The sequence below is a fragment of the Vidua macroura genome, chromosome 11 (genome assembly GCF_024509145.1).
Source record: "Vidua macroura isolate BioBank_ID:100142 chromosome 11, ASM2450914v1, whole genome shotgun sequence".
In the NCBI taxonomy this organism is placed as follows: Eukaryota; Metazoa; Chordata; class Aves; order Passeriformes; family Viduidae; genus Vidua; species Vidua macroura.
Genome location: NC_071581.1, coordinates 3323093 through 3341099, shown reverse-complemented (window position 1 = coordinate 3341099; position 18007 = coordinate 3323093). Strand labels below are relative to the sequence as shown.

At 49.2% G+C, this 18007-nt stretch overlaps 1 protein-coding gene across 3 annotated transcripts in view; it reads left to right on the top strand.

The window, feature by feature from the left end:
• The window catches only part of KCTD15 (potassium channel tetramerization domain containing 15), a 44671-nt gene that overhangs the window by 11658 nt on the left and 15006 nt on the right, over window positions 1–18007 (top strand). The window lies entirely within an intron of this gene.

Below are 18007 nucleotides of genomic sequence, written 5' to 3'. Positions count from 1 at the left end.
ACCTCTCTGCAAGACAGTAGTTTTCCAGGCATATCCCTGCCTCTCTTTCCTCTAAACCCATGGACTTTTTTGATGATTTACAAAGGAGTCCCCTAAAGCTTGTGTCTTCTCTGAATGTTTCTTGTCAAACACATTGTCATTCTTCTGATCCCCCCTTAGACAAGCTCTCCTACCAAGTGTTCTGATTCCAGCTACTCTCTGGGTATCACTGGGGTTTAATTCACCTGCCTTTTCCTCCAGCACCTCCATCTCTCTGGTTGTTGGAGCTCAGCACTGACACCTGAGATCTGCTTCTCCCCCCTCCTCTGCATCCACACCAGCCTGGACTGAGTTCAGGGGAATTCTCTGCTCCAAGTTTGAGGACCCCTCTGTTTTCCCTGATGGAACAGGGTTCCTGACCCTGTGTAGCTGGATGCAGTGCTGTCACAGCTCAGACACACCTCCTGAGATCTGCTGGACAGATTTCCCACACCATCCTTTACATGAAGGGCTCCGTACTGGGCCCCACTCTGCGCTTCTTGGGAGGGAGGAGGGAAATTCTTAATTTGGATATATTTAGAATATATAATTCTCTGGATTTAGCAGAGCTGACAACATCTCGTATATCTTGCTCATGTATTCAGTGTCAGTCTTAAAATAATTTATTTGCTAATTTTCCATCAAATCTGTGTATTATTGAGGTTATTGCCTGAAGACAACGTCCAGTTAGCAAATTTTGTCACTTACCCCATGCTGGCAGTTAGGGTGTAAATCAGTGATTAAACGAGGCCTCTGCTCAAGACAGGTTAAGTGGGGTGAAGCCAGATGTGTTCCTGAGCAGCGAGTGTTGGTGGCTGTGGAAGCACGGCACAGCTGAGGGAAGGATCCCCATCTGGAGCAGGGTTGGCTCTCTGGGACAGCGCAGGCTCCTGTCAACCCCGTGCTGCTGCACCCCTGCACCCCTGCACCCCTGCACCCCTGCACCCGCATTCATCCTCCTCAGCTGTGGCCAGGTCTCTCCGTGCCACTGTCACTCCGTGCTGCCCACCCACCCAGCAGCTGTGCAGCGCCCCGTCCCTCCTCACCCGCACAGTGAGGGGCACAGTGGCACATTTCAGCCTCTGAGGCAGCGCTGTCCCCCCAGAGCAGCTGTGCAGTGCCCTGCCTGGGGGTGACACTGGCAGTCCCAGCCTGGCAGCCGTGTGCTCCCCAGGGCAGCTCCAGAGGCAGATCCAGAGCCCCACGTTCCGGCAGAGCACTACAGAGCGTGCCTGCGTGGCTGCAGCACAAAGCTCTTTCATTTTAGAGCTGCTGGGAACTTCACCCGGACACTGACTTGCGAGCAGAGCACCTGAAGAGGCAGGAACAAGTCTTTTCCCTGCACGCTGGGGTTGCTCTGAGGGGCAGGTTCTGGGCAGGTGCAGGGGCACTGCCGCAGCAGCCCTGCAGCGAGGGGGGAGCCTGCCAGGCTGTCAGGCAATTGGGGGTGTGCTGCAGATGAGAACAAGGAAAGGAGCCAAAACCCAGAGGTTTTTCTGAATTAACATATGAATTCTTACAGAGATTAACATCGTTTTTGAATTCATATCATGCACTTGAGATTCAGAGATAAATCTTTGGAGTTTTTCTTATCTGGTCATTGAGCAGATGTGTCTCTGGTTTCTAAGGTTGCTTTGACCAGCTGAACCCATAAGATAAAAACCCAGAGGAGGGCTTTTCCCCCTTACATCCTCTTGTTTCCCCCCAGTCTGCCTGTGGACGTTGTACTTACTAAAGCAGGAGTTGGAGCGAGCAAAGGGTCTCCCTTTGCCAGTCTGCTTTATCAGGGGCTGTAAGCTGAACCCGTCTGTCCCCATCTGCAGAGCCAGCTCATGGCAGGTGCTACATGGCCAAGGTCACACAAAGTCCTTGCAGCACTTTGATAAGCTCTGGGAAAGGTGTGAAGTGTTTGTTCCTACAGGCATTGTGTCCTGCAGCACTGTGTGTTGCTGCTTGGACACAGCCAGCACAGCTCCAGAGCAGGGGGAGAACTGACCAGAGCTGCTACAGCTTGAGCTGCACCGGTCCCAGGTGCCAGAGGAGGAGTACATGGCTTGGTCTCTATGGAAAATAAAAATAATCTGTAAGAGGCATGTATTTACAGCTGGGAATGGTGATGTTAAATAGCCTGTTTCTGTCACTGGCTGGACACTCCTGGGTGCAGCGGCTGTCAGAGCCCCTGGAGGAAGCACACTGTGGTAGCAGATTTCCACCTGTTCCCTCTGTTGTTGCACAGCTGGAGCAGTAGCTTTGGTGGTAAAGGCTCCCTGTAACCCTAACCCTGCGTCCCATTAATTTAGGGAGGTGGGAAGGAAGGAATTTATATTTGTGTTTTATATACACAAAAGTCCTGTTTGTGTCCACCTCTCCAGGGTCTCCTATGAACTGGCATGTAGGGAGCCACAGCAGAGCTGAGCTGTCTGCTGTCATAAAGGTGTTTGCTCCTTCCTGGACTTGATAACCACTGCCCTGCCCAGCACAGGCACAGACTGGGAGCTGCCCACAGGCTCTGGAGAGGAAAGCAGAGTGTAGCCTTTGGGAGTGCAAATCTTACTGCAGTTGGGTGCTGAGATTGGGTCCTGTCGATGAACAAATTATTTGTGTGTTTACTTGGAAAAGTTGAAATGTTCAAGAAAATACTGCCTGGCTGGTCTCTGATGAGTGTTTTTTTCAGAAATTATATTTTCTCTCTACATTTGCAGCCTGGGTTTTGTGGAGATGTAAGTGGGTATTATGGTGACTAGGAAGGGGCAGACTGAGCTCTTTCTGTGGAGGAGCAGACAGCAAATCAACACTCAGATGACAGAGAGAAATAACATGGTTGTGGTGCTGTGCCTGGCACAGGTTGTTCAAAACCCCTGAACTGGAGAAAATTACACAGTCCTACCCAGACAGCAGCTTCCTTGCCTCAGCTATCAAAAGGAAGAGCAGGCCTGTCATGCAGCTGGTGCAGGCAGGCTGTGGGCAGGAGGGATGGCACTTGTGGCCACTGAGGGCAATCCAAAAGATGAACATTGAATGTTCATGTCCAGTACCTTTGGGGCAAACCCCAGCCTACCTTGCCTTGTTTTCTGCTCTTTCCTCTCATGTTCTGCAATGATAATATGACTGTAGCTGAGTTACACTTACCACATCAGTAATTCCCACCCTTCCTGCTTGTAACATGTTGAAAACTAGTCTGGTTTACTAAAAAAAATCAAAGAGAAGCCAGCAGACAAGGATACCAAAATATCAACTTTTTTTCTTCATTTAGCACTCTGTATTTATCTCAGTTTCTTGTTGGTCAAGTTTGGTTTGTCATTTCTTTTGTTGCTACTTTTGCTTATCACTTGCCTGACAGGGCACTTTGGTACCAGCAGCATCATTTAAGTATTTTTCAGCAGTCAGTTTCAGGATGGTAAGAGGGAAAGCACTGGCATAGCAGCGTATTTTGAGAAAGCATTTCCACAGGATCCTGTGGAAGTAACTTCCTTTTAGCTGCTGCAAGTGGAGGCTCTTTCCTCTCAACAGTGTGGTGTTAAGTACTGTAAAGATGCTGTGCTATGAAATGCAACATCTTTATGCTTAAAACAAAGGGGGATCTCCTTTATTGATTGCTGCTTCGTGTGCTGTCATGCAGCTCCCCCATGGCAAGCAGAGGAGCTGTGTGAAGAGGCAGGTTCAGCAGCTTTGTACTGGAAATCGTGTCCCGAGGTCACAGCTCGCCACAGCAGCGCTGGAGCTGACGAGGCGTTACCCCTTCACAGCTGGTTTTTGAACACACATCACTGGTGTTTGTCTTCTGATTCATAAACTTTTGATTTATAGAGACCCTGCAATGGCAAGTAGACCTAGTCTGCTTAGGGGGATATTTCATGAACTACTTAGGAAGTTTATAAAACAGACTCCCTGGATTATGGAGCAAGGGGGTATCTGTTTTGTAAGGAACATGTTATGAAATGAATTTGTCTCTAGGCCTAACTTAATTATTTTAATGATCCCACTGGTGGTTGTCCTAGGTACCGTTCTGTGTGCATATTGTGACCTACATGCTTGTGATCATTTAAATCTAAAGACTTAAAACTACATTGGACCTTTTTACTTCCTTGCCTCCTTCCACTGAAATAAATGGAGGTGGTTTGGATATTGGTGTGTGGGGCCACGTCTCTCTTCCAATGAAGTCAATGAGAGTTTTACTGTAAGCTTAAATGAAAACAAGCCTTATTGTTTTAGAAAATGAACCTAATAATAGACCTGGCCAAAATAATCCTTGTCCTCTGTGGAGTTACAGCAGGGATGGAGCTGGTGTGCTGCGTGGTGAGGAGTTACCAGAACCTGAGCACTGCAGGCAGATGCTCCTGCTGGGTGCCACAGTGCTCGGTCTGAAGCACTTCTGAGGGTGTAAAACCAGCAGTCAGGTGAACACAGTGTCCTGCCCTTACAGGTGCATGCACAAACCTCTCCTGGCCTTCCTAAAGACTCTGCTGCTTTTGAAGCAGTTCCTTTACATTTGTATCTGTATAACTGAAATCTGAATTAATCTATTCATGGGTTAATGAAATCTTGAAGAACAAAGTGCATATTTAAATAGAAGAAATATGCAGGCATGCAAACACAGGATTCAAATGTGAAAGCAGAAGGGAAGCAGGATCTCTGGAGCACAGAGTAACAAGTTGGTGTGGAGGATGCCAGGCAGGAGCTGATGCAGGCTGTGTCCTGTGCTGCTGTTACCCCCATGAACTTTGCTCAGTTTTTGTTATGTGAAATCTAACAAATTGATGAGCATACCTAGGTCTTGCAGTACCCTTATGCTGTTCTGACATTAAATGCATAATCTGGTGGCAGGGACAGGTATTGTCAGTCACTCTCATGGCTACTATAACTCCACTGATACAGAATTACACCAGGTTGGTGGCTTTCCTAATCCAAATTTACAGCTGGGAGAAGCTGCAGAGCTGGAATTAAACTCCAGAATTATAAACTCCATGCTCTGTCCACCAAACTGCCTACTCCTTCAGCTCAGCTGCTGTGGTTAGCATGTACTTCATTCTTTTGATGCTTAAAAATGAAATTACATCTGTAAAAACTTTACAGGGGTTTGTTTTTACCTGACTTGCTCTCACTTGAAACTCAGCCAGGAAGGACAGCTCTTAGCTTCACAAGTGTGCTTGATTGTGTTCCTTCCTGGTGCAGGCACTGACAGCTGCCTGTCTGTCAGAGCTGGGCACCAGGACACAGAGGCAGAGCAGAGGCATTTGGTGTTTACCTGTACTGTGTTAAATTGGCTCTACTGCAATATGGCATGCGTTCAAAAGCCAAAATTGCTGCTTTTTATCTGCTGAGGGTCACCTAAAGCAAAAGCTGGGAGTCCTGCACGTGGCTGCTGGGAAGTTACTGTGCAGCATTTGCACCACTCCTCTTGGTGAGACTCAGAAGGGATCAGCTGGTGAGCTCTGGAGACTGAGGTTTGTCCCATGAGGCTGCAGCACTGAGGGGAGCCCAGAGCCCAGGGCAGCTCCTGTCTCACCTCCCTGCTGGTGGAATGCAGCTACTGCTGGTGCTGCAGGTAATCTCTTTAGGTCTGGAGATGCTTTGGCAGCAGCAAATCTCTCCTGAGAAAGTGGACAATGAAAACCAGGGACTCTCTTTAACCTCCTTGGTGTCATACTGTGTTAGGCCAATGATTTGTACCAGTGCAATTTACACCAAAGGCTGCAGCTTTGGCATTTGGGGAATGCAGACTGAGCTCTGCCCTTACAAAACTCACATGCAGTTCCATGAGCAGATTTGGGTACTTCCAAGGGAAGCAGTACACGACAGTGGACAAACTGGGTCCTCTGCTGGTGCCAGTCTTGTCTTGGAGGGAATGAGGGCTGAATTTTGGCCAGCAGTACATAAGATTGCTGTTGAATGAGGGAAAAAATTCAATGACTGCTTTTTAGTCTATGGAGGGGGGATAATAAAGCTTGGAGTTAATACCAGTTTCAAACATATTTCTTCTTTGTTTCACATCCAGTTGTATTCTGTTTGCAGGCATGAGGGTTAAAATGGGGGCCTACTTCTGCTTCCAGTTAAATCAGGGGATGATTTGGCCTTGACTTCACTGGAACCAGAATCAAACCCATGACCAGAGTATTGTATTTAAGAATGAACCTCTTAAAGTCACATAAGAAAGTCAGGTTCAGCTTTCAGTAGCTCATCAGAATTCAATGGTGAACAGTTTACTTATCATTTTAAAGCTTTTGATAAGCTGAATTTTGTAGGGCAGGTGTCCTCTGTGCAGCAGGTGTATTGCTGTCTCCTTCCTGGGTGTGGTTCCTTTCTGTAGCCCCTAGACAGGGGCTCCTTTCTTTGGGAATGTGGCTGTGGGGGTGGGCTCTTCCCAGCAGACATGGTGGTGGTGTGTTGCTTCCTGTCTGTCCCTGCTCTCCAGCTGCAGAAGTGAAAAAGCTGCTGGAAATTCCTTTTTTTTTCTGCTCATCTGCCAATGGCTCAGGCTCACCAGCAAAAAATGTACACAAATGTTCCTGCTTGTGTAGCTCTGTAGGCTTTGGGGATTGTTTTCCCTTCAAAATAGCTTTTTAACAAGTTGTTCTTGATGTCTTCAGTTTCTTTAAATGAAGAGCCAGGAAAAATACATTGGTTACAGCTTAATCAAAAGTTAGAATAAACAAGAGAATAAACATTATTCATTCATCATTTGAAGTGTGATAACAAAATATGGAAAGAGAGAGCTGGATGGAACTTCCCAATCACAAACAAGCTTGGAGAGAAATAGGAGCAGTGACAGTGTCCTGTGAGTTCCTGCAGTGTCTACTCCAGAGCAGAGCTGGAGAGTGAGAGTGTGCTGGAGGTGGGCAGCACTGCGCTGCAGCAGCTTTACATCCTGGGACTGGGCAAAATCAGTGTTGTTTTTTGTCCTCAACTCACTCGAGGACACAAGGATGGGCTGCAGGACAAGCAAATGGAGCAGGAATGTAAGACAAGCTGGGTTCTTTCCAAATTATTGTCAACAGCAGGAGAGCTGCTGCAGTTTAGCGGAAGAAGGAAATGTCTGAGCTCAGGGGCAGCTGCTTGTCAGCAGAAAGCTGATGTATCAGTAGCCAGAGAGACTGGAATCATTCCTGCTCACAGCACTGGGGATGTCCCCGTGCAGCACAGGCCAGTGTGGGCACCCAGGGTCACTGGGTGTCCCTGCTCAGCCCAGGTATGCAGAGCTGCAGAGGCCTGGGCCTGGGAGCTGTTTCCTGTGCATCTGGAAATAAAGGAGATAATCATAGGAAAACAGCTCAGCTTTTTGCCTGGGATTAGAAGGGAAGGTCTGTGACTCCAGCAGGTTGGACATTGCAGCTGTGTGTGTGAGCAGTGTGTGCCAGAGTCAGTCTCTTGGGTGTCACCATTTGTGCTCTGTAAAAGGCTGTGAAGCCCTTGAGTCAGTGACATCCCTCTTTCTCCTGCTGAAACGTCCTGGTTTCACAGCACCCACACATGCAAATGATGTGGAGGGCCAGACTCACACCCTGAAAGGGAAATGAGTCCCATTTGAAATTTTCCCTGCCTTCACTGAGTCTCAGTGGGAGTTCCACTCTTGACTTGAACTCTTGGGATTTAGCCCATTTGTATTATGATGTAACCAGTGGCTGCATGCTCTCAGCCTCCCAGCACGCCCAGCTCTACTGGGCTGCTGGTAATGGAAGTAAGTCCAGATTTAGTCAGATTGAAAATCTTAGTGGCATACTGCGTTATCCTCCACTGGAAGTTACAGAAAGGAGAGCAGCAAGAGAGCTGGTGTTTGGTGCAGCCTGCCCTCACCAGGGCCCTCGTAGCACCATCATTAGGGGAAAGGGATGGTTAAGGAATAGCAAGAAAAGACTTGTACAGGCAGGATTGTTTTATTTGAAATTTGTATCTTCTCATGTATGAACAACTTAATTTTCTCGAGTGCCTACAACTCGCACGGAGTTTGAGCTGCAGTGCAGTTCTTGCAGGATTGGGATCTTTGGAAAACCTTTGTGAAACTTAAGATGCTAGTTTTGAATTTTAGTTTAAATTAAAGAATTTTTGTTCTAAGTTTATTTTCATTACCAATATTTAGTGTAAATTATGTGTTGAGAAAACATGAGAGGCCCAGAATCCTCACAGGCCTCAAATCAGAGCAGCAGGAACAATGGCATAATAGAGGATACCATATAGATTTATATTAATGTTTTTAATCTTCCCCAACTATTTAGGCAAAAGTTCAATTAGAATGAAGTAAAAGGCACAAGGAGAGAAAAAATAGCCTATATATAGCATATAACAGAATGTTATACTGGAAAAAAATCAGTAGCACCAAAAATCCAGCTTACATTCTTCTTTAACTTCAAGTGTAAGTCCACAATTTAAAATAAAGAGAGGAATTCCCAGGTAGATGGATATTACCTGCAGTTTAACTACTTCTGTGTAGTTGCTTGATCTCAGAGTATTTCATTGAAAGAATAATATTCAGCTCCTACCCTAAGCACATCCTGTGTTTCGAAGGCTCATATTATTTGGTGACTTTTATTAAAAATATGCAAGTCTGCTGTTCCCACTCTCCCCAGACAGTTAGTGCTTGTTAGAGCAGGGGTGGCAGGACTGGCCTGTCTTGCACTGCAGTAACAGCAGCCTCTGCTTGGATTGGGATGCCCTGGATGCTCACACCTGACATGGTCAGAGCCCTGTCCTGGGCATGGTTACTCCAGAGCAGCTCAGCCAGACCAAACAGTGGGAATTGGATGCTTAAGCATCATAAATCATGGGAGGCTCTTTGTCACTGTCCCTGGTGCCAGAGATGAACGACCCATGTCAGTGGCAGGTAGGGAACTTGTAACGAAGAAATGCGAATTGTACCTGTATTTGAAAGATACATTTTTTCCCTTGTTGAGCACAGCAAATGCTGTTCATCACTGATGAGTTAAATAGGTGTGGTGGGAAGCTGATGTGTGTGCAGCAAAAGGTCTGTGTCCTCTGTGTGTGTATCTGCTTCCCTTACCTATGGATGTAGGCATGTGCCAAATTAAATTAAAGGATTCGTGATACAGCAATTAACGTACTAGAAAAGTTTGTTTAGGGAAGTATTTTAATAGCTGTTGACACAATAAAATAGACAAACTCTTGAATAAGGCAAATGGGAATCATCAGCCTGGTGAAGGGCTGTGTCCTGCCTCGTTGCTTGTGGCTAAGCAGCACTCTGCTCCTGTTGATCACCCACAGGACACGTGGCAGCAGCCAGGGAGAAACTGGGGGTGAGTGACCAGTGCTGATGGGCCTAATCCCACCAGCAGGTGAAGGGCTTAGGTTTAATACCCCTGTAAACCTGGTGAGAATGAAGAGCTTATGGCAATCTCAGTTCCCTTCGTATTTGCTCTGCTCATTTTAATTGTCTGAGCACTCCTCCTCCTCCCTGTTGGGATGTGTGGCTGATGGGATACAGGGTCAGAGTGGCTCTTGACTACCAAGAGACTTTTTTCATTCAGAAAAGACACAGGCTTCTCTGCTTGGGATTAGTGTTTCCACTTCCTTGTCTTACCTGCTAATTTATGTCGAGTTGATACTGTTTTTGCAAGTTAAGAGATAAGTGTAGTGCATCAAACTATGAATACACACACATTTCCAGGAAGTTACATATCAAAGTCATCTGCTAAAGTGTCTTAAATATGTAGATAGGCTATAAACAGCAAGCATCTCTCACTCTTACCATGAATTCTTTGTGGTATTTCAAAAATAATGGGTAACTTCCACTTCAGTGGATTTTATTACCTGTTGCTCCAGTGGACTTTAATTGATAGTAACACTGAACAGAAAACAGAATTGTCCATGGCTTTGTTTTGACTACCAAATCCATTATACACCTAATTTTGCTTTTTTAGTGGTGGCTTAGAAAGAAGAAAGAAAATCCTTCCAGAGCTTCCTAAGAATGATTCTGCATGGTAGATTATAATGTGCTTTATGGATTATTGACTTTTAAAAATACATGTTGATACTCTATAGACTAGCTCTGATCTGTAACAAAAATAGATATCGTAGCCTGAACAGCAAAATATGAAGTATTAAATCTAGGTAATAGATCCTGCAGTTCCTTCAGGTGCTCAGTAGTTAATGAGTGTAATATCCTTCAGAAGCATGGCAAAGTGAGCATATGGCTCAAAAACTCCTGTGGCATTCCGGGATCAGCACTGGGAGGCAGGAACAGGGAGCTGTAGGAATTGGAGATGGATAAACATGTTACCCTGTGAGTTACCTCCTTGTAGCGAGTTGACCCTGGCTGGACCCCAGGCACCACCAAAGCTGTGCTCTCACCCCTCCACAGCTGGACAGGGGAGAGAAAATAGAGTGAGGGTTCATGAGTTAAAGACCAGGGGAGACCACTCAGGAAATACCATCAAAGGCAAAACAGGCTGGAATTAGAGGTATTAATTGGATTTATTGCTAACAAAATCAGAGCAGGATAATGAGAAGTAAAAGAAACCCTTCCCTCCAGCCCCCTCTCCTTCCCAGCTCTAGCCCCTCCCCTGATGACACAGGGAGACAGGGAATGGGGCTTCTGGTCAGTTCATCCCCCAGAGCTTCCCCTGCTGCTCAGGGAGAGGGGCTCTTCCCCTGCAGCACTGTGGGGTCCCTCCCATGGGAGAGTTCTGCAGAACTCTCTGGAACTTCTCCAGCTTGGCTCCATCTCACGAGCAGCAGCTCTCTGTGACCTGCTGCAGCCTGAGTCCCACCCACGGGCACACAGCCCTCCCAACCCTGCTGAGGAGTGGGTGTCTCTTTCCAGGGGTGCAGTGCTCCAAGGACAGGCTGCTCCAGCCTGGGAGCAGGGCCCTCTCTGTCCCCTGGGTCTCCCACTGGGTCACAGCCCCCTCCAGGCACCCACTGCTCTGGGGTGGGCACCTCCCCCAGGGGCTGAGGTGGATCTCTGCATCCCCCATGGATCCCAGGGGCTGAGGTGGATCTCTGCATCCCTGTGGATCCCCAGGGGCTGAGGTGGATCTCTGCATCCCCCATGGATCCCAGGGGCTGAGGTGGATCTCTGCATCCCTGTGGATCCCAGGGGCTGAGGTGGATCTCTGCATCCCCCATGGATCCCAGGGGCTGAGGTGGATTTCTGCATCCCTGTGGATCCCCAGGGGCTGAGGTGGATCTCTGCATCCCCCATGGATCCCAGGGGCTGAGGTGGATCTCTGCATCCCCTGTGGATCCCAGGGGCTGAGGTGGATCTCTGCATCCCTGTGGATCCCAGGGGCTGAGGTGGATCTCTGCATCCCTGTGGATCCCAGGGGCTGAGGTGGATCTCTGCATCCCTGTGGATCCCAGGGGTGGATCTCTGCATCCTCCAGGGATCCCCATGTGCTGTGGGTGGGTCTCTGCATCCCCATGGATCTCTGCATTCCGTGGATCCCCAGGGGCTGAGGTGGATCTCTGCATTCCGTGGATCCCCAGGGGCTGAGGTGGATCTCTGCATTCCGTGGGTCCCCAAGAGCTGCAGGGGCACAGCTGCCTCACCATGATCATCACCAGGGTCTGCAGAGGAATCCCAGCTCTGGCACCTGGAGAACCTCCTGCCCCCCTCCGCCACTGACCTTGGTGTCTGCAGAATTGTTCCTGTCACATGTTCTCACCCTGCTCTTCTCTGGCCACAGTGACAACTGTGCAGTAACTTTTTTTTTTTCTTTCTTAAATCTGTTTTCTCAGAGGTGTTACCACCACTTCTAATTGGCCCAGCCTTGGCCAGAGGTCCATCAGTCTTTGGAGCTGCCAGGGATTGGCTCTACCAGCCATGGTCCTGGCAGCTCCTCATAGAAGCCACTCCTGTAGCCCCTCTGCTACCAAAGCTTGGCCATGCCAGCCCAATACACTCCTCCACCCTTCTGCTGAGGTTGGACCGTACTGCTTCATGCTCTTGTTAGAAACTGAGCTTTAGTGTCTCTGTTTTGTTCTCACAGGTCAGTTTTGTTTTGAACATCTGTGGTAGCTCACTGGTGCCATCAGGATTGACAGGTCTGGGGCTGAGTGATCCTGTAGGGCACTGGCACCGGAGCTGCCTTGCTGAAGGGTAGCTGCTTCCCCAGCCATGAGGGACTGTGAGGAGGAGGAGGAGCTGGTGGGCAGGGTGGCTCGAGCCCGTGGAGTGGTGGGTGACCTGTCTGACACCACAGCCTTGATGCCTGCACTGCACTTGGGGCTGGGAGTTGGTGCCTGATCTGGTACCTGCCAGGAGCTCCGTTTGGGGCACCTCTCTGTGCCTTCGGGCCCACGTGGCTGCCTGGATGTCACAGTTTGCAGAGTGGCAATTCATACCCAAAGTTTAAGACTCAGGCTCTCACACAACACAGTTTTTCCTCATCACTGTCCAAACAAAAGATGCTTAAAATTCTCCCCAGCCAAAACACCCTGCAAGCCAAGCAGGGTAATTTCCACTTCAGTGCCTGCAGCAGTCCTGGGGGTGAAGATGTCTTGGATTGAAGTGCAAGAGCAGCAGGGGTGGAGCCTCGCAGGCTTTCTGCAGCACAGGGCAGCCAGGTCGGGTGGGCACTGACCGTGCTGCAGCCCCTGCCTCTCCTCAGTGCCGCTTCTCTCAGCTGCAGAAGGGCTTAAAATCACTGCTCAGAGAGCAGGGAGGGAAGGTGTGGTACAACCATACAACTGTCACACTAATTGTAGCTGAAGTTTTAAACTGAGGCAGATCAGAAAACCTCCTGCAGCCAGGTGTAACTTTTAGCCACGTTCCTCACTGCACCAGGCATGAGGGAGCTTGTGTCCTGGCAGAGGCACTGCCTTCCACCTCTCTCTTAACTAATGCCAGGCCAGAAGGCAGAAGACACCCATCTGCTGGGTTACCCCTGTCCTCCTCTGGCCAGCCTGGCCTGCTTTTCAGCCAGGCTGGTTGCTTTAAGGTACCTCCCTGGGGAAAGCAGCTGCAGGTACTTTCCCCATTATGGTTTGCTTTGCTGGGAGCTTGTGCACAAATCCAAACAGTTTTATACAAATAATGGAAATAGGAAAAACGCTACTGGGAAGGTCTGAGAGCACTGTGCACTGCCCACTCAGCCTGTGCTGCTTCAGCTGGGCTGTGGCAGTGCCAGCAGAGAGCTGGCACAGCACTTGAGAGCCTTTCCACAGTGCTTTGCCAGCCTTGTGACGGGGCAAGGAGCAGACTCCTGACAGACACAGCTATGTGAGCAGCAGTGCCAGACACAGTATAAGGCCTGTCAAGCACCTCTGCTCCAATTCATGACGTTTTTTCTCTTCCAAGCAGATAACAGTATCTATCCTACCCACCTTGAGCAAATATTTGAGAGATAAGCAGCACTGTTTGTGCTCAGCAGCAATGACTGGACTCTGCTCATCACCAGGGACGCTTTGCTGGTGTGTCCTGCAGGGCAGTTTCAGGTCATGCTCAGTGTCCCACCTCTTCTCCCTCTCTGTGGCATTTCCCACAGCCACCTCCTCCTCCCCAGCTCCACAGCCAGGCCCAAAAGCCAAGTAGAGCTGAGAGCCCCCATAAAGCACAGGGAGCTCTGCAGAGCCCGTGTTGGCTGCGCTGTGTGTTTGCACTGGGGCAGGAGGGCACACGCAGGGCAGGTTCAGCAGGGAGGACACCTGGTGCACCACAGACCCACCATGTTTGCAGGGCCCACAGACAGGCATTTCTCTCTTCTTCCCCTGTCCTCCCATAAAATGAGGAAAGAGACACGTTCTAATGACAGTTTGCTGAAATGTGCGTTCCCTGCTGATTTGACATTGGGCAGAAAAAGTGTCTACAAAATCAATTTTTAATAAATGTAAACAACTAAATTATGAATGACAAAAATATCACTGAACAGTTAAATATTAATCATGTAATTACTTAAATTAATACTTTTAGTGCAATATTGTGATAGAGAGTTGTGCTTATTCTGTGTCACTGCGCTGGCCAGACCAGTGCACAGGGGACCACAGGACCACAGTGGCCCCCAGAGCAGAGGGACCTGGGGGCCTTAGGGCCTCATGGTGCCACAGCCCCACTTGCTGGTTGTCTCACAGGTCCACAAAACTGGGTGTTCTTCTTAAGACCTCTGGAACCAGATTTATTAGGAAAGAACTTGTATTTTCTGTTAAAAATAAAGCTGTCAAGAAAATAGCTAAACTGGCCCAAACCAGAGAGCAAACTGCCCCACCCGAAAAACTTTTCTGTCCCAAAGTGCCACGAAACTCCCCAACAGCTGTGTGTGATGTGCAGACCCGCAGCTGTGCTCAGTGATGATCTTAGGGAAGACCAGAGGTGCACTGGAGGGAGCTGGGGGTGCCAAAAGCCCTGTCTGCTTCTAAAATGGAGCTGGGAGAGTTGATGAAGGAGGTGGTGTGTCCTGAGCTCTGCTGTGGGGGCTGGACTGACTGCCCTGCAGGCCCCCTCTGTGCTCCTGCCTCCACAGGTGCTGCAGGGAGCCTGCAGGCTGGAAAATTGGTCACCAGGATTAAGGGGGGAGCAGCCTTCTGTAGGTACTTGCAGGCAGCACAGGGCTTCTTTCCTTGCCCAAGAAACTGAGAAAAGAATTTACTGGCACTCTTGTCCATGTGGGTTGGCTGTCTTTGTTGTTTGTTTTTAATCTAATAAAAGAAGATCTTAATATCATGGTAAAATTGGTACAAAGCTAGAAACTCGCCCCTCGGCATTTTGGCGAAACATTATTGAAAATGTAAAAGCCTTTAGCAGAAACAACAGAAGCACAAAGAAACACTAGGAATGGGATCAACAGGTCCTGTTCTGGCTCTCGGCAGAGGCAGAGAAGTGCACCCAGCCGGGGCTCAAGGTGCCAGGCTGGAGGTGGACACCAGCCCTGGTGGCCGAGGGCAGGGAGCCCTGGAGGGCTGGGAGCCCTGGAGGGCTGGGGTGGGCAGCACTGCAGAGCAGTGAGCAGTGAGCAGGCAGCTGGGAAGAGCCCCTTGCTGGGAGGGCAGGAGCAAGCCAGGAGGAAGAAGAGGTGACTGGGAGGATGTGTGCTCTGGGCAGATGGTGTGAGCACAGCAGGGCCCAGCCAGGGTGGTGGAGGCAGTGCAAAGACACGCTTGGTATCCTTAGGCTGGCAACTGCTGGAGTTGGTCCTGGCTCACTCTGCTCCCTGTATAGAAATTAAATATTGGACACAGATTATACAAGTGCTTCTAAATTAGAAAGTGAAGCATCTCTTGGAGGAAGGTAGGAGTGCTGAAGGAGTGCTCATTGTTCAGACTCGCCCTTTGCTGCAGGATCCCAGTGCAGCTCTTTTTGCCTTGTCTCCCTTTCCCTGTGCCTCCTGCCTCTTCACAAGCATCACTGGAAGTACCATTCCTGCATGCCATAAGCAAGTGCCTCCTGAAAGTGCTAATTTGTCCACCAGTCCAGTACTGGTTGCCATGACCACTCATAAAAACAACCATTTTCAGGGTGACTACTGCCCAGTCTGAGCTGCAGCAACTCCCCGTCACTGTTAACTCACGGTGCACGGTGGGTCACCGAGGGAGCAGCTTCCTGAGGCTGCCAGCCAGGCTGGTACCTTATTTCTGATTGACCTTCAGCAAGTCTGTAGAGTGCAAAGGCCTTCCTGTCCCCTGCTCTTGCTGACTTGCCAGCTCTCTGACAGCCTGAGTGCATTTTGTCCCTGTGTGAGGCATTTCGTTCTGGCCACCAAAGACCCATCCATAGAGAGCTTCGTGTCCCGGTGCAGAGCGTGGAGCTACTCCCGGTCACTGTGCTCTTTCCCGCAGCTTCACACACGGTGAGCAACCCTGTCAGGAACTGTCCATCTGAAGCTGCCATTTGAGTTCATTTTGTGCTCTCACAGCATTGCATTTTCCGAAGGACTTTTGCAGGTATGGTTTGAACTGGTGAGATGGGAGAAGCGGGAGCTCTTTCCACATGCAGCATTACAACATGCTGCAATGAAGTTGGTTCTTGGAACGTAGCAGCCCCCTAAAATGTCAAATAAATCCTTAAACTATTCATCACTCTGTTTTTGGGGTGGCAGTTAAGTCTTTCAACACTCTGTGAGTTTCTTTCCCCAGCAGTAATTTCGCTGGTGAAGAAATACAGCTCAGGGCACTCCACAAAGTGGAGCCTCAAAATTCATGTTTTGTTTTCATTACCAAAAAAATGCTTTACTACATTAAAGAGTGGCCCATTAAAATTTTGTACCCTGTCTTCTCTGCACCCTGTCGTTGTTGGTAAACCTTCCCCTGTGCCCGTGCAGAGCAGGGCAGCTTTGCTTCTGCAGACTCCACAGAGAAAGGGCAGCAAAGGGGAGGAGGGTTCAGCCACAGCTCAGCTTGTTCAGATGTAACATCTCAAAACTTCCAATAGCCATGCAAATTTACTCAGTAAATGTATGTACTGAACCTTAAGCTATCAGTGCTTCCTCTGCTTTCAGTGTATCCCAGCACAGCACACTGCCAAAGGAAATAAATTAACTGTCTGGTTCCTGGAATAAAGTGTAATGCTGTACAAAGCAGTATATTTAACTGTCTTGGGCAAATGGCCCTAAAATAACAACAAAAAAGAGCACAGTGAATTACAGGAGTCTTACTGAACCTTGTGATTATTTAAATTAAATGTTGCAGGTGAACTGGATGGTATCCTCTGATACTGTAGGAACGCTGGAGGTTGGAGAAAACAGTAAATGTTATAATGAGGGTTTAGGAGAGCACTTGGTTATTCTCACAAGTAACCCAGACTAGCTGTGTGCTGGCATGGGCATCAGAGCAGGCAGTACAACCTGGAGCTTCCTTAATTAAGAGGGCAAAAAGGTTTTTTAGCAAAATTCAGTGGAGACTTAACCAAGTCCATTTCATTTATTATTTCCACATTTTATTGAGATATAAATGGTGCATTAATAAATTTACAACCATATTAGCCAGTTAGAAGATCAGAGCAAGGTGCAGCTGTGGGCCAGGGCCCAGGGCACAGGCAGGAGCAGCAGCAGGGCAGTGGGGCAGCAAACCTGCCCCTTCCCAGCACCTGGATGGGCACTGGCATCACTTCCAGGTGCTCCCCACGCTGCTGGGCTGAAAGCCTGGCGTGGGTGGTGGTGCTGGGAGGAGGGAGGCAGCGAGGCTGTGGCTGCAGCATTCGGCAGCAGTGCTGGGCATGGCCTGCAGCAAGGCTTGATGAGCTTGTTTTCCAGGGAAGGGGAAAGCCCTGCCCTGGTCTCAGCGAGGCACACGGGGGATTTCATGGGCTGTTTGAAGGGCCGGCTCGATAGTGAAATCCAGCCAGTGTGGGATGGTCTCTCTGGGAAATGGAGGAGTCCTCAGTGGCAGGATTATTTAAGAGTCGACTTTGAAAGACGAGACACTCTGCAGTTGGGAACAATGCTGCACTGTCAGAGAGATGGACTCAATTACTTAATAGGTCGTTGCTGTCTGTCTCCTGCGTTTTCCCTTTCAAGAACATATATTCAGCTGGGTTATTTCTCATGGGAAGACAAAGCCTTGTGAGAGAAGGCAGGCATTTGGAAGGGAGAGGCTGGAGGAGCGGCAGCCAGGCAGATGCCTGGTTTGCTCCCCCTGGAGCAGGCTCCTTGGGACTGGAAAAACCTGGAATGGTGTAGCTGATGTGGTCCTTTGGTCCCATAATCAGCTGATCCCCCGGTCTCTCAAGTCTTGCTCCCGGTTTTTTCCCTCACAAAAGATTTGCCATGGCTCATCCCTGCCAGGCTCATCCCCAGGACTGCTGGTGGTGGCACTGTGGTCCCACAGGCTGTGGGGCTGCATGGGCCAGTGGTTTCTGGTTTTCCAAAGCGTTCTGCATTGGATGGACACTGACAGGTCCATACAGCTCGTCTCAGTGCCTGGGCAGCCTCTCCTTCAGCACAGAAAGGCTTGGGTGGTGTTTGATCAAATGCCAGCCAAGCTGGAGGCAAACTCATGGCCAGGAACCTGTCCTGTAGGAGCCACTTGGTTCCCGGCTAGCAGGACGTGGAGGACAGGGATGTGTCACAGCCAGGGACTCGTGCTGTCACCAGGATCCCTCTGCCAGCCG